Source organism: Neovison vison, chromosome 3 (genome assembly GCF_020171115.1).
Source record: "Neovison vison isolate M4711 chromosome 3, ASM_NN_V1, whole genome shotgun sequence".
NCBI lineage: Eukaryota > Metazoa > Chordata > Mammalia > Carnivora > Mustelidae > Neogale > Neogale vison.
This window is the reverse complement of record NC_058093.1, coordinates 200,270,661-200,294,597: the sequence shown is the minus strand read 5'-3', so window position 1 is coordinate 200,294,597 and position 23,937 is coordinate 200,270,661.

Sequence of the window (23,937 nt, the reverse complement as noted above, 5' to 3'; positions counted from 1 at the left end):
CTCCCCTTGCCGGAGAACGGCATGGGCTCCTCACTCCCCACCAAAAACAGCCGTGCTCTGGTCACCTAACTCTACCTTGGGCCAGATGGAAAAGCACCCAGTTCTGTCAAGCCCAACAGCAACATCACTGATATTTTAAGATCAGCTCAAGTGCAGGGAAAGACAGAAATAAAAAGACATTGGAGATTTGAAGTCAAAAGACAGAGAGGTTAGGAACAGGTCCCCTGCCAACACTGTAGGATGGTGGCCCCTGGGGAGGGTACAGGTGTGCTTGCAGACCTAGAAAATGTGTTATTTTTATTGTTCATTGAAATGTTTTCGACATCAACGCAGGAGACACTGTATGCCAAATTCGGTATTTCTGGTTTCTATCGAAACCTTCTTTAGAGGATCTGTCCATCTGGAGGTCTGATCTCCTGCCTGCTGTGGGAGCTGAGTGGCTGCTGGCCCTTGGGGCGTGGCATGGGCTCCAGGTCTCTGCTCCTCCCCTGGCTCTGGCCTTCTTTCCAGTTCTGTCTTCTCTGCGGGCTTACCTGCCCAACTCCAGCAGCAAAGGCAGACTGATTATAAAAACATTCACCCAGCACATATTATCTGTCATGCAATTAGAATGAAAAAAAAAAAATCCTTTCCTTCCAAGATTTTCCCCAAGTTCCTGAAAATCAACAGTTTCATTGCAGTGACTGCTTCTGAAAGGAAGGAAAGTAAACACGTAAACTGTCCCCTTTCTGCCACGGAGTGTTAATTTGCTTGCATCAAAATTTCTACAGTCTGTGGCTCAATCTTTCAACCTTTCTTGGTTTCCATTGTCTCATGTGCAAAGTGGGTCTAGATATGCCCACATATAATTGTGGAAGAGAGAGTGTGTGGCCGGCCGTGGGCTGCACAGATATCTGGGGTGATGGAAAGGACACGAGATGCAGGTGTCGGTGGCCATGGGGGGCCATGGGGGGCGTTTGGATGATTCTGTGCTTGGTGGTTCGTGATCCACATGCCGCTGCAGGGAGTCCCTGTGTGAATATTTGTGATGTGAACGCCAGCTCCACATTCCACAGCCGCATGGCCGGAGGGTTTCCGGTTGAGAAGGACTGTCTCCGCATCGTTGGGTTTCCATGTCCGTTATCAGCTTCCCTGTTGTGGTCAGAATGGGCTGTTTGTGCTCTGGTATCTCTCTACCCCCAGATGCCTCACTGCAGAGGCTCATTCCTCTCTGATGCCACGTCCCCATCGGGCAGCGGTGAGGGGGCTGTGGGCCCCGTTGGCCCCGCTCTGGGGCCCAGGCTCTCCCAGCTGTCCCGCCTGGGGTGTCCCATTCATCCTGACTGGGAGACAGAACATAGGGAAGAATGCAAGGGTCCCTTCTGCTCTCACTTCTTTGGCTAAAACCAGTCCCGTGTACACACCCATTTCAAGTAAGGACCCAAGGAGCGCAATCCTGGCTTGTCCCCGGAGGAAGACGGCGGGCAGAACATGCTCCACCGAGAACCACACTCGGTCTCCTCCAGCAACGCGTGCTTGCCCAGAGCCGACCCTGGGCACACCTCTCCTGGACTGAGTGGGAGGACATGCTCGTCATGGGTAAGTGACATCGGCAGGCGATGTAGCTGGTCTGACAATGACAGACAGAGAAAGACCGCCTCCTAAGTTCATTTCAGTATCCTCATCTAAGTTGGGACACAGAGTTACAATGACCTTGAGTCTAATGAGGGCACCAGTAGTGGTCTCCTGTGCAGTGGTCCTCAGAGGTCGCAGCCGGGAAGATGGTATCATTTTACAGGTGGGAGTGGAGGGCGTGACTCACTGCCCCCCGGCTGCTCTCCTGCAGAGAGGTGCCCTTCCAGAGCTCTCCAAACTGCCTGTGACCTTGGGACAAGGGAGCAGTGCTGAGTGCAGCCTGTTATCATACTCTCTCAGACCACTGCTCTGTTCTTCTCAAATCCACACGGCCAGGATTCTCAGCCCCAGGTGACATCCTACCCATCTCTTCTCCCGAGAGAGGTGCTTGCTGGAGAGAGTCTTCTTTCCCCCGTAAGAGCTGTGGTCACAACCCATGCAGAACATTGACCAACCCATTCAGCAGCCTCTCTTTCCCATGTTCCCGTGGTCTCTTCAAGGATTGTCAAACAGTATGAGGAAAACAGATGGGTTTCCTTTTCTCTGCCTTTGTCCTCAACCTATATCCAAATTAGAGAAAGACAGTCTTCCTGTGCCACACTTTGAAAATTTTAGGGTATTTGTAGACACCTGTCTTAAAAAGCCATCTGCTTCCATTTCTGCAAAGTAAAACATTCTTTTTACGTGCTTCTGCCCATGCCGAAGGACCCCCAAAGTGACCCAAACATTCGGCAAGCAACCCTCAGTGTCACAGGTAAACAAGTCACACTCCCATCCAGCAGAGTTGTGCACAAAGCGTATAGGAGTTTTGGCACATGATGACTCTTTCCTTTGGTGAGAATTTATAAGCCAAAGAGAATCTGTCAAAATGTACACGTTCCCATTGGCTGAATCTGCTAATAGTTGAACAAAATCTAGTTTGTAGTTAGATGAGATGAAAAAAACCATCTTTTGCTTTATAACGTAGGGGGTTTTATTAAATTCCTCATGGCATCATGGCAATTAAAACATTTTAAAAGTCTCTCTCCCCACCCCCTCCAAAGCAAACTTCATAAGAACTGGAGGGAACAAATTTTTATTGCTGCACACATCGCTTGATAGTATAGAAAGGAGCTTGAATCAGCGCTATGGGTAAGGGAAGCTATTACCAAAGTTTCCCTGTTTGTTTGCCTATAGGACGTTTTAGTTACAGTTTCTAAAATAGAAGATGTAGCCTTGTTTAGTTTCCTAGAGCAGTCAAGGGATGGTATGGGGTGTGTGTGTGTGTGTGTGTGTGTGTGTGTGTGTGAATCCTGTGCCAACCTGATTCAGGTGTCCCTGTTTCCAAGTGAGCATCAGTGCCTATCTGGGAGACAAGGGTACTTTTGTTGCATTAGACGTATTTCTAGATTTATGTAATTTATTCTCAATGTATGGGTTCGTATACATTTCCCTACCATGGCCAAATGACTTCCCACATATTGTACAGTAGGGTTTATTATTATTATTACTATTAACTATCACGCATCCCTTCTCCCCTGAGACAACCCAGCCATGCAGCCTTTCTCCTCAGTGACGTCGGGGTTGTGCTGGTATTGAAACTGACATCCCTCTCCTTTTGATTATTTGAACTCATAACGCAAGGTCACCATAGTCCCAGTGTTAAATATTAAAAATGGAAGTACTGCCATCTTGGCACAAAGCACAGACATCAGAGATGACCACAATGGCAATGTGCTAGCATCGCGCTTGGGTCCCAGATCTTGGAGAGATGCGGCAAGAGATGCCTGAACCAGGAATCACTGGTGCTGACAGCAGTGGTAAGGGCCGGAGCAGCAGCAGCCGCTGTAGGAGGCAATCCACACCCTGTGCATTGCATGCTAAGGATGATGCCACTGTCGGCCCCTATTTTTAGGGTATCCTTATGGCCGTTGTACTTTCCCCACTTTCCACACTGGTCACCCAAAACCGGGACTTCTTGTGTCTTGGGGAAGGAGTTTTTGGATTGTGGTATTTTGAGCACTAAAACAGGGACAAAACTAGGTGAATTGGGATGTTGGTCACCCTGGGAGCTACAAGATGGGAAAGAGCTGCCCAACTCACATCAGACCTAGTTGAGAAATACGTCTTCATTGTGTCGAGCCATCGAGACGCGGGGCTGGTGCCGAGAAAGTGGGCGTTCTCCTCCCGGCTAATGCTGAACACTTCTTCCCACTGCCTCTCTCCAAACCCAGCAGCCCGCATAGACAAGCCATTAATGAGACAGCACAACCCAGCAACAGAGACTCCATTCTTAAGCCAAAGGGCAAAGAAAGCTCCGGTTCCGAACTCCAAGTCTGCGTACCTTCCAAGTGCCATTCCTTCCAGACGCAGGAGAAACAGTGCTCCCTGGGCTGGCTGCGCTGGGTCCCGCGCACCTAAGATAAGCAGGTTTAATAAATCACGAAGAACTTTTAGCAAAGGTGGCTGTGCCATGAATTAAGGCGGTCCCGGCAGCCCGACATTTCGCACATCTTAAATTAGGGATAATGGGTTCTTCTTTGTCATCCACAGATGACATATTAGATAATATGACATATTAGATACAGATAATATGATATATTAGACCCCAAATCAGTTTCATACATGACCTCATTCTAATTTCTGTAATTTCGTTTAAACATTTATTGAGCGGCTTCAGTGTTCCAGAGACACGGATAAGGGATTTAGTGGTAAATGACACTCTGTCCCGCACTGTCCCTTTTCTGAAGCCGTGTGTGTATGTACGTGCCGGCAGGTGTTAAATTAAAATTCACATGACATAAACGGAACTACAACGTTCAGGTGGACAGTCCAGTGGGTTTTGGTATATACACAACGCTGTGTAACCACCACCTCTGTCTGGTTCCCAGACATTTTAGTCATTCCCAGGCAACCCCTAACCCATTCAGCCATCGTTCCCCATCCCACCCACCACCCAACCCCTCCCGCCAACTCCTCTCCTTTCTGTCTATAAATTTCCGTCCTCTGGATATTTCATATGAATGGAATCAAGCAGGGGCGCCTGGGTGGCTCAGTGGGTTAAGCCGCTGCCTTCGGCTCAGGTCATGATCTCAGGGTCCTGGGATCGAGTCCCTCATCAGGCTCTCTGCTCAGCAGGGAGCCTGCTTCCTCCTCTCTCTCTGCCTGCCTCTCTGCCTGCTTGTGATCTCTCTCTGTTAAATAAATAAATAAAATCTTTGGAAAAAAAAAAAAAGAACCATGCTTTTGTACTGCATATTCAAACAAAAATTGGTACCTAAATATTCATAACAGCACTATTAACCTAAGCCAGAAGGTAGAGGTCACCCAAAACGTCCATCAACTGGTGAATGAGCAAACAAAATGTAGTATGTCTATTCATACGATGAACATACTAATAGACTAATATTATTAACATAGAGTTTTATCAGACAAAAAAAGCTATGTATATCTCAAAGAGATTATACTTAATAATCATGTTTTGTGTGCTTGAAAGTTTCTAAGAGGGCAAATCTTCAGTGTTCTCACCATTAAAAAAATTAAAAAAAGGAAAAAGAGAATGTCAAGTATGTAAGGTTGATGGCTGTGTCCGTGAGCTCGACTGAGTCATTTCCACCACAACGTGTACGTGTATCAAAACATTAAGTCGTACACCTTTAATATACATCCTTTTTGTCAATTTCGTGGAATTAAACTGGAAAAGAAACCCTAAAATGAGGAAGTGAATGTACATTTTTAAAAAGGCCACTTTTCTTTTTCTATATATCGACTCATTTTATTTGTAGCCTTTATACAGAAAAGGGCAGAGACCTTGTCTCACTCAAGGGAGGGTCTTGTCAGCCAGCCCCGGGTCCAAGATCGCGCTCTGGCCTACAGGGCGTGGCCTGCATGGAGCTGGGAGTGACCCCAGGTCCCTGGTGCCCTCATCTAGTTCCTGAAATCTCCAGGCACCGCTGCTCTACAGATGCAGCCAGGACCAGGTCCACAGGCACCTGGGTGCGCGGAAGATGGGCGGAGGCTCTGCGCAGGTCAGAGGAGTCCGCCAGTAGCCTCCGGAGGGCCCTCCAGTGAGCCGCTCGGGCATCTGCACTCCGCAGTCCCTTGGCCGTGCTGCATGGGCACCGCTGAGCGCCCCACCCACGTCTCCGGTCACAGAGCACAGGAGCCCCTTTACTCCTGGACCCCCAAGCTAGGTGAAATTTCGAGCATGTCCCACTTCCTCTCCTGAATGCTCAGAGCCAGTGAGGAGGGCAAGGTGGGGGGAGACAGGGAGCAATGGGCAGGCTTTTTTCAGGGACACACAGAGCAGTTTCTCTGTAATCTATTATTTTCCCATTTTTACTTCTCCCCAGAAAGCGAGTGCCTCCCGTCCTGGCTTAAATGAGAGAAAACCATGTGATGGGCTAGGAAAATAAATTACCAGGAACAAACAGAAATAAATGACTACATCACTGTGTAATCCCATTTTAATAAACATAAAAAAAAAAGAGAGTGCACTTTGATCTAATAGTGTTTTCTATCCTAAGAGAAAACTAATAAGCCATAAAGGAGAACCTACGTATGTGACTATATGACATTTTCAAACTTCCACTTATTAAAATGCATTATAAATACACTAAAAGGCAAAAGAAAACTGGGGAAATACTTATAATAGAGAAGACAAGGCATTTGCATCCTTAATATATAAAGAGCATTTATAAATCAACCAATATAAATGCAAACACTTTAATAAAAACTGGATAAAAGATATGAAGAAGCAAATCAGAAATGAAAATAAGAAGATATGGGAAATATATATTTGAGAAAATATGTATTTGGGGAAATCTATTAATAATGAAAATTCAACTTCATCATTAATAAAAAGAGAGCAAAAATAAGCAAGATGTTATGTCTCACTGACCGGTCTAGCAAAGGACTTTTAAACATAACCTCTTTTGTTGGTAGAGCATATTGAAATGGGCACTTCCATAGTAGAAACATTTTAAAGAACAATTTTGTGATACGGAATCAAAGTCTTATAATGGAACTTCCTATTTGACCCCAACTTCACTCTTTGATATTTATTTCAAGCCAATGATCAGAGATGTAAAAACTATAAGGGCTTCTTTATGATGTAAAGCATTTCCCATTTCAGAAAAGCTTTCAGCAGTGATAGCATGCTGGTTGTTAGGCATACTAATGGCATTTTTATGTATCAGAAAAGGGCTGCACTTGGTGAGCTGAGGATTACAAATCTTAAATTTTATTATTTGACTCGTCGGTCATCAGAACAGAATTAGTGGAGAAGCCTTAATACAACTATGATGGAAAAAATAGTGATGATGATGGTGGTCAAGTGGTGAAGATGGTGGTGGTGGTGGTGAAGATGGTGATGGTGATGGTGGTATTGATGGTGGTGATGGTAGTGATGGTGGTGATGATGGTGATGGTGATGGTGATGGTGGTATGATGGTGATGATGGTGATGATGGTGGTGGTGATGGTGGTGATGATGGTGGTGATCGTGGTGATGATGGTGATGATGGTGGTATTGATGGTGGTGATGGTAGTGATGGTGGTGATGGTATTGATGGTGATGATGGTGGTGATGGTGGTGATGATGGTGATGATGGTGGTATTGATGGTGATGATGGTGGTGATGGTGGTGGTGATGGTGATGGTGTTGGTGGTGATGATGGTGGTGATCGTGGTGATGGTGGTGATGATGGTGATGATGGTGGTATTGATGGTGATGATGGTGATGATGGTGGTGATGACGGTGATGGTGATGATGGTGGTATTGATGGTGATGATGGTGATGATGGTGGTATTGATGGTGATGATGGTGATGATGGTGATGGTGATGGTGATGGTGATGGTGATGGTGGTATTGATGGTGGTGATGGTAGTGATGGTGGTGATGATGGTGATGGTGATGGTGATGGTGGTATGATGGTGATGATGGTGGTGGTGATGGTGGTAATGATGGTGATGATGGTGGTGGTGATGGTGGTAATGATGGTGGTGATCGTGGTGATGATGGTGATGATGGTGGTATTGATGGTGGTGATGGTAGTGATGGTGGTGATGGTATTGATGGTGATGATGGTGGTGATGGTGGTGGTGATGGTGATGGTAATGGTGGTGATGATGGTGGTGATCGTGGTGATGGTGGTGATGATGGTGATGATGGTGGTATTGATGGTGATGATGGTGATGATGGTGGTGATGACGGTGATGGTGATGATGGTGGTATTGATGGTGATGATGGTGATGATGGTGGTATTGATATTGATGATGGTGATGATGGTGATGATGATGGTGATGGTGATGGTGATGGTGATGATGGTGTTGTTGATGGTGATGGTGGTGATTAAGACACAGATGATGGTGACAATAAAGCCCTCTGCTTCATTTAAGTAAGAATATGAGCAAGATGAGTTACTGAAGGTCCCTGCGTGGAGCAGCAGGGGGTCACACCAGAGCAGGTGGCCAGCTGGCTATCCCAGGGCCAGACATGGCTAGCAGTGTGTTCTGATAACCTTGGTCATGTCAGGGAGTTCTCAGGACAAGCATGGAAGCTTGGATCCCATGAAAACCATTTAATGATTCCTCTGAACCTCTGCCAGGGGCCCAGCCATACAGGGAGGCAGAACTGAATACCCTGCTGTCCCAACTGCCCAGGACTTCAGGTGGGCAGACTTGGCCCAGCAAGGACATTGCGCCTGTCATGACTGATGGGAGCTCTCAATTATTAGCAACGCAATCAATTAAAAAAAAATCACAACGTGGACCAATACAAAAGAGCGAGCAAGAAAACACAAACCAAATGACTCTGCAAGCCCCTCCAGAATGGTCAGCCTCAGAGACCTCTGTTCAAACAAGACTTCCCCCCACGCTCACGTATTCGGTCAATGAATAGACAGGTGTCGAGTGCAGAAGGTGTGATGGTAGATGTGGGCACCTCAAGACCAGGAGGGGAGTTAATCCATGCCAAGCACCCTGAGGAGATGCTCAGGCATGGGAACAGGGGACTGGAGTTAGGATGGGCACATCTGGGCACAAGGAAGGGAAGCCTGACTGTTCTCCTCCATCATGGAGGGTGTAGGGAGTGGGTGGATGTTCCCTGGAATCTCAGGTGTGGGCAGAGGCAAAGGCAGGGTGTTCCCATACTCAGGCAAGGACAGCAAGCTATCTTAGGCAGCCATGGCCAGCAGGAGAGAGGGCCCATAGGAGAGACATTAGAGAAACAGGTGCCCACATATGTCAGAGTAGAATGACATCTTCAAGCCCCCTCAGACTCATTGTCTAGTGGGGCTGGGGACACAATTTTCTCAGCCCTGCACAGCTTCTGGGTCCCCAGTGGTGGTGTCTCTGCATCCCTAAAGGTAACAGTGGCCTCAAGGTTGGGGCCCAAGAGTGGGAGGTCGAATGGCATCACTGGTCAAGAGACACAGGTATGGAGGTCAGGAGGAAGAAGAGAGGGCTGAAGCCCCCAGAGTTATTTCTAGGGGGCATGGAGGGTGTGGTGAGGCAGTCCAGAGGCCCTAGAGAGGCATGCTTTCTTCTGGAAATTCTTTCTTGTGGGGAGTTGCATTTGAAGTTAGAACAATAGCCAAACATTGGATGTAATCATACTTACCACCAGAAAATTCAACTTTGGGAGTTTGTTTTTCCCAGAGGTGAAACAGCCTATTGTTTTTCTTTTCTTCAGCTGGGGGGCTGGGGGACTGGCAGAAGGAGCAGGTGTCTTACAACAAAACCCCTGAACATGTGGGATGTTATCTGTCAGCACGAGAATCCCATGCAGCTCTGTGGGGGCAGGGGCTGGGGTCCAGCCAAGGGAGGAGGACCCCTCCTTCCATTTCCTTTTAGATGACCCAGCTCCATGTGAATGAGATCCAAAGGGAAGCAAACCTGAGATGAGGAGGTCCACACCACCAGGGGCTTGCTGACACCCATGGGGTAGGGTTAGGGAGTCCCCCTGCACTTGCTCAGAATTGGTGAATTGCTGAGTCTCTGCTCTTTCTGTCTTTCTCATCCGCAGCGCCCACCACCTCGGATGGGGTCCTCCCACTCACCTTCATCTTCCCCTTGTGGATTGGCTGCTTAAGGGGAAAAGTGAGGTCATTTGCCCAAAGGGGAGCAGGGTTGGAAGTCCCCTGCCTTTCTGCTGGGGCTCTATCTGCTCTTCCCACACCTTCCCTGCAGGAGGGCATGGGACAGGATGGAAGCTGCCGGGCCGTGGGGACAGGTGGCTGTCTGGGGCCTTGGCCGCAGAGGTTGCTGAGAAGTGATTAAGGAAGAGGACAATTTGCCTGCGGGCTGCTGACTTCAGATATTTGGTCTCAATGACACGAGACTCAGACAAAGAAAAGGTCATTTCTTCTCAGTTCTCTGGTCTCATGTGCTTGGTGAAATCCAAAAATAATGGAGTCACAGTCCAAGTCAGTCCACGACCTCCAGACCCTGTCCCACTGTGGCTCCAGGGTCCCCTCCTCTGCAGACACCCCTTGCCCCGGGGCAGCCGGGCTGCGGGGCAGTGCACACGGGGTTCACTTTCCCTGGGAGAAGTGCTATTACCATTTTGATTTCCTAAGCCTAGAAAATAAATTAAGCTATTTGGATATAAATTTGATTGTTTCGTCTCTCCAGCACAAAACAAATAAAAGCAATTTAAAAAGCACCGTGAACGTGTGGGTTCCATTTGCAGCAGGAACAACCTTGTCCCCAGACAGTCGGTCGTGTCTTTTCTGCCACCTTCCAGAATCATGCCCCGTGCTCCCCGTCACCCCCTCCTCCTCCTCATCTTATTGTCTCAGCTCCCCCTGATGTCTTTAGAGAGGATTCCGTCTGCTTGAAGCAGAGTTGCCCCGAGCCCCCTGCACCCCTGTGCTCTCACCCAGGTCCCGGTGTTTGGCCTCCCCAGCACACTTCCTAATGTTCATCTTTGGCCCCCACCACTATGTTATCCACCTTGGATAATATCCTGGGGGCCAGGATCAGACTCCGTCCTGTCCATTTCCGCAGCCCCAGTCCCCAGTAAGCACCAGGCACAAAAGAGCAGTAAACAAGTATCTGTTGAATTACTGAATGAATAAATTACCCCAAACATGAATATTAGATATACTTAGTGACACCTTCATGACCTCACCATAGACTCTTCATCAGACATCATTTTTGCCCGTTGCTTAGACTTTCTTTCTTCTTCCAGCTCCTTTTTAATCTTCCTGTCCTTTCTTACTATTCTTCCCACTGCCAGGGTCCTTACCTCCTCTGTTTGCAAAAATAGTTTAGTTTCCCCAACTTCCTTATGACACATCTTTGAGGTCGTATTTTCTCTACTAAAATGGTAAATCAAGGAATTTCAAAAGTAAATAAAGTTCTTTTCCTAATAGCTTTTTGGTTAGAAACAATGTTTCAGTGGACCAGAAGAAGGAAGAAGAAGAAAAAAGAGGAAGAGGAGGAGGAGGAGGAGAAATACAAAACAATGGAAAGGAATAGCAGTGTGCCTTCCTGATTTCTGTCTTTCTGGTATGACTCAAAGTCGAGGTCACCCAAAATGGCTGCTGATGCTCCAGTCATTACATCCACACTCCAGGTGGCAAGAAAATGTTGGAGGCAGGAGAAATGAATGGGTTACACCTCGCAACTTCATCTGCTCCATTTAGGGAGCCTTTCCAGAACTCTCACATAACATTTCCTTTATTCATCACTTAATAACAGGGTACACTTGATTGTAAGAGATGTTGGGCACAGTGGATCTGAATAAGACTTTTTTTATTATTATTATTTTAAAGAAGAAACAGAGAGTGGGTATCAGGTAGACACCATTTTCCACTTCTCTTTCTTTCTTGCATGTGAAGGAGCTTTCTTGCCGTGGGATTTATACTGGCATCAGACACACACATGTGGACAGGCAGAGAAGCTCCACACATTCACTCAACCGTGCATCTTGGCTTCTTTCTGTTCAGATTGACTTAGGTGATGTGCTCCAACTTGGACCAATGTCAGTTGCCATGGGAATGAGAAGTCTTATGGAGCTAAGGAAGTAAGCCTGGGGCTGGAGATGAAGTCAGCTTCCTCTAAACTCTGTGTGGAAGAGGAGGAGGCCCCTTAATAATATGAGGACTCTACTAAGAAAGAAAAGGGGCTCTGAGGTGGAGGCAGGCACTTGACAGTGCCGACTACACACCCCACACCTGGTGCGGTACCTGACACCCAGAGGATATGCAAACAGGTAGACAATGAATGAATTAACTCACCATCTCCTCTTACTTCTTAGCAGTCTGTTTCCCTTCCGTGTCCATTCCTCCCTCTCCAAGCTGCCTGATGTGTAGCCTATTGCTCAGGACCCTGAGGTGCTGTTCTGCAAATTCACATACACCTGAGGGTTAACTAGGAAGAGATCGTGCTGTCCCATCCAGCTGGAGGAAAACACATTCCTGGTGCCTGACAGGGTGGGAAGTGGGCACGTGTCTGGCCTTGCCGAAAACACACCCACTGCTGGGGTCCTGTTCCAGTTCTCATTGCTCATTGTCTGGAACGGAAGAAGGATGCGTTTCCAGAGTGATCCATCCCAGCAAGCTCCACATAACCACCTCAGACCGTATTCTAGCGGGGTCGGACTCTCTGTGGTCACGTAAATACAGCTTCCCCTGACCCAAAGGAGCACCAAGAGCAGTGGGAATTATTTACTGATTAAAGGCAAGCACGACATCCTCCATTAAGCCCACAATGCTGGGGCACCTGGGTGGCTCAGTGGGTTAAGCCTCTGCCTTTGGCTCAGCTCATGATCCCAGAGTCCTGGGATCAAGCCCTGCATCAGGCTTTCTGCTCAGTGGGGAGCCTGCTTCCCTTCCTCTCCCTCTGCCTACCTCTCTGCCTGCTTGTGATCTCTCTCTCTCTGTCAAATAAATAAATAAAATCTTTAAAAAAACCCCACAATGATGATAAACCAGAAACAAACGAAACTGATGTCATTTCTCAATATGCGTTTGAATTGATGGTGTGCATGAGTGTGTGTGTGTGTGTATAAGGATACACATGACTCAATCGTATGTTAAGAACTGTCACACTTTGCAGTTTAACCCATTGTGGAATTTTGGAAGCCAGTTCAGTCTGCAGAGTACATACCTTTTTAGTATCAGTCTCCATGTGAGAGTTAATATTCACAGTCTAAACATTAAGTATTATAAACATAGTCCTGGAAGTTTGCGAAAAACCCCTTCATGTGATATATCCTAATAACTAGACAGCAGCATTTCCTTTTTTTTTCTTTTGATGAGGAAAAAAAGAAACAATGCCCCAAAGGTATCTCTTTTATAATACAGTATCATTTTTCTGCACCATTTGTTAGAAATATCTGTTCCTATCATCAAAGATCTTTCTGAAAGTGTTTGTGCTCCCACCTGAAATATTTATGGTTCTCAGGCTTGAGATGACTTATATCTATTTGCTTTTAATTTTCTTGTGCAATGTTTCAAACGGCACCACAAGTTGTTAGGAATGGTTTCGAGTTAAATTATGGAGAGATGCCACCGTGCTTCTGATTGCCTGCATCTGATGAGGTTATTAAAACAGCAGAAATATAAATTACCATAGCAACAAAAGCACCAATCCATTGCCTGTTTCATAATCTTGGGCCTGAAGAAAAACGTACGGCTCTTTACAGCTCAGGCATGACGCGACACGAACCCTTAGCCGCTGAGTCATGGGGGGCTCGGAGGTCCATCCGAGGTGACGAGGGCTGAGTCCACGCGACAGTCATGAGTGACTAGCCTTGACCCTTTCTTTTTGACTTTCCACACGTTGGAGAGCCTGCGGGTGTACCCAGGAAATGCCCCTCCCTGGCATGTCCCCGTGCCTGCCGGAAGCAAGCCCATCCTGAGACTGGACCATAGGGTCAAGAAAAGTCATCCCCTCCAAGAGGCATGTCCCCCTCTCACTTGTGGATTCCACATGCTTGCTCCATAAGCCATACCATCCTCATCTCCAAGATAGCAAATGCCGACCAAGGTGAGGGAAGCATGGAAGAAAAAAGGGGGTTGGGGTGGGATCGAGATATGACAAGTCCCATAAATCTATGCCTAGAACATGTTCAAGACAGTATAGCAGGGGTTATCTTGTCCTGGATGGACGGGGCATGTCATTTACTTGTTGTTTCACTTGATAGTAACCCAGAGATTAAAAGAAGTACGTATACAAGGTGGCCCCTGTGTCCTCACATGCTGTTATGTGATGTTTGATAAGCTTGAAAAAAGTGTATCTTTCACTCGGCGTTCTGCGCTGCCCCCGGAGGGAACAGGAAAGCAGAGGACAAGCTCGATCTTGTCCTAATTCCCTTTCTTCTAGCTGCTGAGAATATTTCTAGAGGAATCTCTGATTTTGGTCTATTGGTGTTTCTGGACAAGGTTCATGTTATAAAAATGCCACACGAATAGGAACGTGACTTCCCCAGGATTCATACCTCACCAGCAGGGTGACTCTATTGTATCTGGGGCCTGGGACCTGGGTAGATTGATACAACGGGACAGGCTGAGGACACTATGACACACAAACGGTCTTGGATTTTCATGGCGGAATCTAAAAAGCTAAATCAGAAAGCTAAAGGAAGATGTGCTTCCTCACCAGAATCTTTAGAAGAAACATTATAAAACGGCATGCTGTGCCTAAGGTGAATTCCCTCATCCGGCCAATCTCAAGAGCATCTAGTAAGTGACAGCATGGCTCCCAGCACAGGTGCTGCCCCTGAACCAGACCCACCCAGGCCTGGCCCTCCGGTGGATCCTGATGGCGGCAGGGGTGGGGGCAGGGAGGGACACCCACCTCCAGAAGGGAGCTCAGAGAGAAGCTATGGCAAAAATACTGGCAAGAAGGAGGAGGTTGTCTTAGATAAGGAGATTACCTGAAGATGTAGGTCATTCATTTCTGGATGCATTTAGAAGGCAAAGCCATGGTCTTTTCTGATGGGACTCTATGCAGCTTGTAAATTAGTGGGAGGAATCGAGGAAGAAGCAAAGGACTTTAGCCTGACTCACCGAATGACTCGGTGTAGAAGAGCTTGGGAGGAGCAGACGGGAGAAGGGGCATTTGCTCTGGGAGGTGTGTACTTTCAGACTCTTATTAGGGCCTGAGGGCAGGTGCCCAGCACCCTCCTGCAGGCTTGGCACGCAGGTCTTTGATAAATGGGCTTATACTAGCATGAGCCAGCATTTACCGTCTGCAGCACACTCTGTACTCAGCACTTCCCATTTCTTCTTATTTAATTGCCGCAAGCAACTTATAAGGACATTCACATCATCGCCCCTGTTTTATATATGAGAAAACTGAAATTTAAAGGGCTTGGAATACCCTTCCCGGGGACTGGAATAGAAAGCCTCCTGAAGACGCTCCCTGTGGCAGTCTGTACTCGTTTGTCAAGAGAACTCATGAACTTGGAATCAGCACCGCCCGCCCCCGATCTGAGCAGAGCCCCACTGCAGCCTCTAAGCTTCACGGGAGGTGCCACTCTATTCCGCTCTGAAATTCCTTGCCGCAGCATTGATGCTGAACGCTTGCTTATTTGGAACAGGTGCCCCGCTGGAAATGTTTGTGGCAAAGGGCTTGGAAGGAGGGAATACTCTGCAGGAGAAGGTCCTATTATTAATTAATAAATTAAGCCTCCCAGGCCCCCAGAGTCGGGAGGGAAACACAGCATTTCTAACCCTCTCTGCCAGCAGCGAAGCTGGATGGGGGAAACCACATGCTGTCTGGAGGGACACGGTCTAGAAGCCCAGACCCGAGGGAGGTTGGTCTTACATCGTGGCACTTTTAAATGATCAATTCACATTGTTCTAGGGTGAAAGAGAAATAGATCTTTCCAGGCTGAACCAAGAACCTGTGTTTTTACCCGTAACGTGACCCTGAGCGACTGGAGAATTCCGGAGAGCAAGAAGATGTCCAGAGGAACTTCTCACCCATGAAGAGGAGAAAATACTGCCAAACACATATTTTACAACATTCTTGATCATTCTCCAGATCAACCGGGTATTGAACTAGAGAGAATCAAATATACTCCGTGAACGTCTTTCGCTGCTTATGACATCTGACCTTCAGGCACGTGTGCAGACAGGATGTAGGCATGTCCCAAAGAAGCCAGAGGCCACATCTAGATGCAGGGAGCCTTAATGCAGAAGACTTCTTCCGTCCCATCCAGGGCTCACACGAAGGTGAGCTACAGCCATGGCCGCCAAGCAACCCCAGTCAAAGACTTTGCTTCTCTGTGGTGAGACATAGTTTTTTGTATGTTTGTTTCTTTCTTTTTTTTTTTTTTTTTGGCTTTGAAAATCTGCATTTCTCCCTCGACCCCTGGGAGCTTACCAAGACTCTGTCCCTGAATCAGGTTCCCACATGTCAGGAAATGGTTTATCCCTCAGCCCTCAAGATTCAGCCTCTAGTGGTCATTTCTTCCTAGTAACAACATCTGCTTCCATGAATTAAATCAGGGTCAAGCAGAGTCAGAGGTTGGGCACACGACAGAAGCGTGATGTTGAGAGAGGGGGTGTGCTGGTTGGGAACACAGAGACGTAACTGCGCATCTCAGAGGGTCATCATCACAACTGAGTGGAGTGGTCAGGGCAAAGCGGGCACTAACGTGCCCAGAACCTAAGCAGCACTCCATAAATGGCATCATTGCCCCATCAACATCATCACCCAGAAAGGACCCCCTAATAAAAAAGAATTGACCACACCAACAGCACCAAGTTCCTATCACGGCACTTCTAGGGAGTCAAGTCAAATGAACAGCTCAGAGAAGCTCCTCAGATGTGAGCTCAGCTTCCAGGCTGGTGACCCAGGGTCATCAAAAGGTTAGCCAGCTGTGGAAGGTAGAGCGTCCCGTGTTGCTTTTGCTCGACCACTGTCTCTACCCCTCTTCCTGGGAATGGAGCACTGATTTCTTGGGAAGACATCTCTTCTCTGCTCTGAGTCTTTGTGGTTAGGACGGACCCTTGGCCATCTGGCTAGGGCCCCAGAGTCTTGCCAGGCAATGCGTTCCATTCCCCTGCCCTTACTGATTGGTCCCCAAATAGCCACATAACCCAAGATGGGCCGGTGAGCCTCAATCCTGGGGTTTTGCCTGAGTTACCAAACCGATCTGGAGCATATACCACTTAGAGAGCGTGAGTGGAGAACCAGGAGTAGGTCAGGTGCTGGCGTCTCTCTCGAGTCCTGCCCGAGAGTTCTTTAATACACCTGTGTCTGTGTATTAACCCGTCTAATCCCAAGAGCACCCACAGACTCCACCTCCTAATTACCCCTGCTCCGATTTACTTTTTATGGGTAATCGACAAATCGATTGCTCCTGCTTAAGATTGTTTTCACCAAACATTTTACATTATTTATCAGATTCGATGAGAACATACACTTTTCATTAAGTCCCTGCTGTTGGAAGTTGGGCCTGTCATGCATTAACCGTAGGGCTGGGCTTCAGATTTAAGACTCGGAACATACAAATACAGCGGCCGATAGGCTCTGAGTCTGAGACCGTGGCCGTCGGTGCCGGTAACTCTGCAGAGACAAGCGGGCATGGAGGTATTCAAGGCTTTTTGTTCCAAGGAAGCGGATTTTCTGGGTATTTAAATACTTGCCCACCAAGAGCTGCCCGCTTTCAGATAAAATGCTTTGTGGCATGTGTTCTGCTTCCCCAAGAATCCCCAGAATCAAGCCATCATGGGGCTGGTCCACGAGGAAGTGGCCATTCGGAGCCCCGTGCCCACATGGATAAAAGTGTCAAACCCTGCAGAACAGGGAAGGAGTGGCTTATGCATTAGCAATAAGCGACTTAATACATGGTCTCCCGTGGGCTCCAGCCCTGGCTGGGGCCTCTATTTTGTAAGCTACTTTCCGGAAAGCTCTTTAGCGATCTGCACTCAGTTCATATGAGCAACGGGCTGATAATGCCACCTCCCTCCGGGGGCTCGTGTGAGAATGAGATGGGCTTATACTGCAAAGTGGTGGCAAGTGTGAGGATACTGGCGGTCCCCGGTCTCATCCCCATTATGCATTTTGTTCGCGTGACTGTGCTCTCCCCCTCCCCCCGCCCCCTGCCCAAACTGGTGCCTCTGGGGTCAGCAGCTCCAGGAATGCCGCTGGCCCAGAACTGATCCTCAGAAAACATCTGTCATAGTCATGAACTTCAGAATGCCGGCGACCTCGCTACAGATAACTCTTTGTCACACCAGGCAGTTTATCTTCGAAAGAGGATGTGAAGGTTCCTGACCTGGGAGTCTCCACCTTGCCTCATGGTCTTGGTCAGCTTATCCCCTCTCGGGACATACTGCTCACCTGTGAAGTGCAAGGATTCCATTGGATTATCTTGAAAATCCTTTTGGATAAGTTAGGGCAGGGTTACCCCACCCAACGGTCTGGTGACTTTCAGCGCTGGGCTACGTGACGATTTCCTTTGTGACCCTCTGAAGATCAGACTCCAGCTGCTGCTGCATACGGCGTGTTTCTGGCTATGCAACATTTGGGGAAAACCAAAACTATGGAAATTGCAAAGAGATCAGGGTTTTCTGGGGCCTCAGGTGGTTGGGGGAAGGATGAGCAGGTGGAACACAGGTGATTTCCACATGATACTGTCTTGGTAGATACAGGATATCATGCATCTGTCAAAACCCCTGGGTTCTAGTTGGTAACATTGTGTCCGGATCATTTCATTGATTGCAACAAATGTATCGCACTAAGGCAAGATGTTAATAACAGGGAGACTTGTGGAGGGGGTACATAGATGCACCGGAACCCTCTGTGCTTTTCCCTCAATTCTTCCTTAAGTCCCAAACAGCTCTCACACCACCTCTACACATTTAAAAAATATTTACTCCTTCTCCCCACCCCCAAGTATCCTGATCTGATTAGGCTGGGGTGAACCTGGACATCTGTATTTTAGAGTTTCTCCCAGGATTCTGAAGGGCAGTGGCGGTCAAGGACAACACTGTGCAGAGTGAAGGTCTGCAGGGTTGATGGATGGAGACACAAGGGTGATGGGGCACAGGACAGCCATCTCCGGACACCCAGAGCCTCAAAGCCCCAACGTGTCTCGACTGGTTTGTTGGCTCTCCTTGGCAGCCTGGCTATGACATGGAAGGTACCCTAGACTCTCATCTCCCCGATTTGACTGTGAGCTCCTGGAGGGCAATGTAGCACCGTGTAGGTTTCTCGTGGCCTCTGTGATGTCTGCGTGTGCTGGGCAAGGGCAGGTCACCGTCCTGACCTGTAGATGGACTTCATTGAGCTACAAGTGGGAGAAGCCTGACTGAATCCCAAACCTGTCTCCAGGTGGAGCGATCTGACCTTTATTCTACAAGACCACACCCTCCCACTCATCGCGGCTTCACGATACGCCTTTACGTCTCCTTTTCAAGTTTCACAAAACTCACGGAGGTTTTTGTCTTTCAGTTACTCTTCCTTTCGCATCTCCCAGGTGGCAAAGGGGAAAAATTCAGCGCCAGACTTCCGCACCTTTCCCTTATCTGATATTTCCAGAGAAGCATGCCCCAGTCTAATTTGCAGGAGGAAATTGAAAATGCATCTTCCTCACCTCGAGGGATGATATTCGGACGCTTTGGAGAATCTTTAACTAATTAGAGAGATGGAAGCTGATTAATGGGTCCGGAAAACAAAACCCCTGTCCCACCTCAAATGGCACGTCCCGGGGTGTGTAAATTAGTGGTGGATGCATCCAGCTAGGGAAAGAAGCATCGGACGACCTTGACGTTTCTGTAACTGAGTATAGAGACAAGGGTGATATTCCAAAGGTCGCCACATTTTCTTGCCCTTTGAGACACGTCACAGTCTCTCCTGCCAACTGCCACCTAACGGACAAGCAAAAAGGACACTTGACGGAGAGACTCACCTATATACCTAAGAGGCAAAGTGCCCTCACTCTAGAAAGGCCAATCTACTTAGAGTTGTACACAAATACAGGGGTCACAGAGTCAGAGAGTCTAGTTCAAGCAGCCAGGCTTGACATTCTCTGTAAACAGAATGAGAGACAGACAGACCTATGGGACGGACACTTCCCCTGTCCAGACACAGGCAGGGACTGCAGATGGAAGAAGTCCCACCTGTATTCCTGGCCAGCGGGGAGACGCTCTGTTCAACCTCACACACGGGAGAGTGGGGCGGTCCAGGAGAAGGCATCCGGGGACATGGAGCTGGACTGCCTGCTCCATTTGGAGATAAAAAAGAACCCAACTGGAGTCTGAATTTCTCCAGAGGGATGTGCTGCTGGTAAACAGGATCACGGAAGAAAATAAATCGAAGTATGTGTCCCAGTTGCGTCAAAAAGGCAATGTTCATATTTGCTCTGGGGAAGGCATAGAGTTTAGCCGCTGACATATTCCCCCGAGGAACAAGAAAATCTGCATTTAGAATTATGAATACATTTATTAACAAATGACGGGTCGGGGTCGTCTCTCCTTTAGATCCACGCTTCGCAGAAGAGCGAGCCGGCATCTAGAGACTGTGTTATGTGGCCTTCAAATTCGTCTCTCCAATCAGAGGGCGACGGTAGGAACCGAGAAAGAGGCAAGCAAGTGAAGAAAAGTCTCAGAATCGTGGAGGGTGTCTTTTCTGATGTTCTTGCCTGGGGGATAAGTGGGTGTGGGTTTTGCAAGCACCTCCGTGTTGTGTAAAGCTGTTGTGGAGGGCGTGAGCTTTAGGAATTAGAGAAAGGCTCTCGGGCTCTACTGCTTTGTGTCTTCTGAATGTGGTTCCCCCACTCCTGGGGGCCATGGCGGATTCAGAGGATCTTGCACACACACACACACACACACACACACACACACAGGCATGCACGCCGGCATCTACATGTAAGCGTGTTGGGGGGATTGTATAGATGCAAAATAACATGTTATGAAATTTGGAAAAAATAAACAATGATAAAGGGAAACGTGACCCCACGGAGCCTTTCACTTATAAATAGGGATGTCCCGACGTGAGGTGAAGGCGTGTGGCATCCCCTCTCTGAAACTATGACTGGCATGTGAATGCAGCTTCTCCACGCCATCATACAGTGGTTTGAAAATTAAATTATACGTGCAGGCAGAAATATACCTGCCCTGGTACATCATACATGCTCAGGAAACAATGTTTAAGGAAACACGCACCAAGCCCTTCCATGAAAAGTTGTCCACTGGGGCGCCTGGGTGGCTCAGTCATCCTAAAGGTGAGCATCTGCCTTCGGCTCAGGTCATGATCTCGGGGTCCTGGGATCGAGCCCTGCATCGGGCTCCCTGCTCAGTGGGGAGCCTGCTTCCCCCTCTCTCTCTGCTGCTCCTCCTGAGCATGCTCTCCCTCTCTTTCTCACTCTCTCTGTCAAATAAATAAATAAAATCTTTAAAAAAAAAAAGAAAAGCTGTTCATTATTGGATAAGAGTGAAGTTTTAGGAACAATCAGATATCCACCAATTCAATGAATGAATAACCTTACAGTATAGGTGTTCCATAACAACGCTCCCAGAAATTCCAGGCAATGAAGCAGGTCTGTTATAGAGTCATCTTGTGTTAAGTGACAAAGGCATGCATTTTCCCCAAACCCATAGATTAGCATAATTTATGAGGGTAAAGACCGCAATCCGTAATCCTCTCTTTTGGTGTATCTATTCATGTATACTGTAGGCATGTTTACTCTTTGAATATAAATTTACATGCCTCTACATTTTGGAAGGTTACATGCCAAACGGATAACAGTGATGATTGACGGAGAATAATTATAGGGCAACAGGAGGTTAAAGAAGGCTTCTGTGTGTGTGTGTGTGTGTGTGTGTGTTCATTTTTCAGAGCTGGATTTCAATCACATATTGCTTGCCTACTTAAAAGACAGACCCAGATTTCAGCTCTGGCACGGACTAGTTGGAAGACTTCAGAAGAATTACGTAACTCCGATCTTTGCGGAGGAGGGGGGATGTGGACGAGAGAGATGGGAATTGAGAAGTCTCCCAGGTGACCCTTGGGAAAGCATCGACACAAAGGAGTCACGAAGGAAGCCGAGTCACTGTTGTGTTTTTGTGTTTGCTTACTTGTCTGATTGTAATATCGCATGAAGTTGGCACCCCTGTCTTAAAACATTGAGAATTAGGGACACCTGGGGGGCTCAGTGGGTTTAGCCTCTGCCCTCGGCTCAGATCATGATCTTAGGGTCCGGGGATGGAGCCCCGCATCGGGCTCTCTGCTCAGCGGGGAGCCTGCTTCCCCCGTCCCTCTGCCTGCCTCTCTGTCTACTTGTGATCTCTGTCAAATAAATAAATAAAATCTTTAAAAAAAAGTTGAGAATTAAATAGATGAATATATAAGAGAGGTACTCTGTACATAAACACCCACTCCTGTAAGCTATTATCAAAAACCTTGGTGTTTTGCAGTGGTGAGAAGGGACACAGACCATTTGTGGAGAATGCGTACTTACTCCAAAGAGCTATTTTGCAAGGTAACCTAGGGATATTAATATTTAAAAGGTAGTGCATCAACAATGAATTCTGGAACACTGAAAAGAAATTTTAAAAAATAAATAAAAAAAATTTTTTAAAGTTTATTGATCATTTTGATATTGATATGAATATTTAAGGTGTCTGCCAAGGATACTTTGTAGCTTTGTAAACACCCATTCTTAAACACGAGTTGTGTATCATAGCCTGGAGTTGCCAGGAATTCCAGGCTTTGTTTCTCATCACTCTCTATGAGTTTTTATCTCTTCTTTGCTCGCTTTTATTTCTATTTGGAATGTTAGAAATGCTAGGTGGTGTGTCTCATTTTAACTTTTGCAAACCCCAAAGAAACTCGAGGTAAACTAATACGGGACAGTAATCCATCACTACCGTAACAACGGATGATGCGTTAGGAGGGACAGCTCATTTAAACATGGATGGAATGTGAATCGCTGAACTCATAACTGTATCCCAATTTGTTTCTCTCCTCTCGAGAAGATGTTTTAGAATGATATTATTTTCAGACCAGGGGGAATGATTTTGTCCTCAAAGGGACATTTGGCAATGTCTCCAATGTCCCAAGATGACTCTTTGCTATCATAGAGGTTTGAGTTCAAGAATGCTGCCCAAAACCCCACCAAGCAGGGGATGGCCCCACACAGCACAGAACTTCCCCTCCCCAGATATCGATAGTGCCAATGTTGAGAACTCCTGTTACAGGGAGAATTTTGCTTGAACAAAAGTTAACCATGCCCAGTCTTCAGTGTGAGAAAGCCTACTTTTCACATGTGGTGAGACAACAGACCTCAGTAAGGACAAGTAAGTCTCTGCTCTGTCTCAGAGGATCCAGGGGTCCTGGAATTCTGTTACGAGAACAAATAAGTACCTCTCATTAGCCATCAGGGAGATTCAAATCAAAACCACACTGAGATACCACCATATACCAGTTAGATTGGCCAAAATTAAGAAGACAGTAAACAATGTGTGTTGGAGGGGATGTGGAGAAAGGGGAACCCTCTTCCACTGTTGGTGGGAATGCAAGTTGGTGCAGCCTCTTTGGAGAACAGTGTGGAGATTCCTCAAGAAATTAAAAATAGAGCTTCCCTATGACCCTGCAATTGCACTACTGGGTATTTACCCCGAAGATACAGATGTCGTGAAAAGAAGGGCCATCTGTACCCCAATGTTCATAGCAGCAATGGCCACGGTCGCCAAACTGTGGAAAGAGCCGAGATGCCCTTTAACAGCCGAATGGATAAGGAAGATGTGGTCCATATACACTATGGAGTATTGTGCCTCCATCAGAAAGGACGAATACCCAACTTTTGTAGTAACATGGACGGCACTGGAAGAGATTATGCTGAGTGAAATAAGTCAAGCAGAGAGAGTCAATTATCATACGGTTTCACTCACTTGTGGAGCATAAGGAATAACACGGAGGACACTGGGAGATGGAGAGGAGAAGCGAGTTGGGGGAAATCGGACAAACCATGAAAGACTGTGGAGTCTGAGAAACAAACTGAGGGTTTTAGAGGGGAGGGGATGGGGGTTTGGTTGGCCCAGTGGCCAAGGAGGCACGTGTTGCAATGAGCACTGGCTGTCATATGCAAACAATGAATCAGGGACCCTACATCAAAAACTAAGGATGTACTGTATGGTGACTAACATAACATAATAAAAAATTATTAAAATAAAAAAGAGAGAACAAGAAGCACAGAAAAGGGCAGCTTGTCCCGCCTGTGGGTCCACCACAGCTGGAAGCTCTGTCTGGGGAGCAGTCAGCACACTCATCCTCACACTCCACCTGTTTGCACAACCACCGTGCGACCCCGTCTGGCAGAGCCTGCTGTCCAGACCTGAAACCCAGCCAGGGAGTTCCCGCCCATGGCCTCGCCCCGCCC